Consider the following 421-nt stretch of genomic DNA (forward strand, 5'->3'; position numbering starts at 1 on the left):
CCAGAGCACGTCCAGCCAAGCACCTTTTACAAATCACCCTGCATAGTTTGCATTCTCGGCTGGTTTATGAGCATTTCAGCTCCTCATATTGATCAGGGCTGGAGCCGAAGTAATTACATTCATCAGAAATAATTTCCCCTGATTTTTGAGTCATATTTGAGCTGGTGCCCACCTCCTCTGCTTGCCCCTGGACAGAAGCAGCTCTCTCTGCTCTCTGGTACATACTTTCCAGGCGACATCGTTGCTTTCATAACCAGAGTGAGACCCAGAGGTTTGTTTTTCTCAACTGGATCCCACACACACTGAAGGCTTCAGTCGTGTCTTTATTGACTTGGCTGGGGATGTGGACAAGAGGAGGTGGTTTATGTGAAGTTCATGCTTGGGAGATATCTCCAGATGTCTCCAGCATTGGGAAGGTGTG

Source organism: Chaetura pelagica, unplaced genomic scaffold (assembly GCF_000747805.2).
Source record: "Chaetura pelagica isolate M959 unplaced genomic scaffold, ChaPel_1.0 scaffold275, whole genome shotgun sequence".
NCBI classification, from domain to species: Eukaryota; Metazoa; Chordata; class Aves; order Apodiformes; family Apodidae; genus Chaetura; species Chaetura pelagica.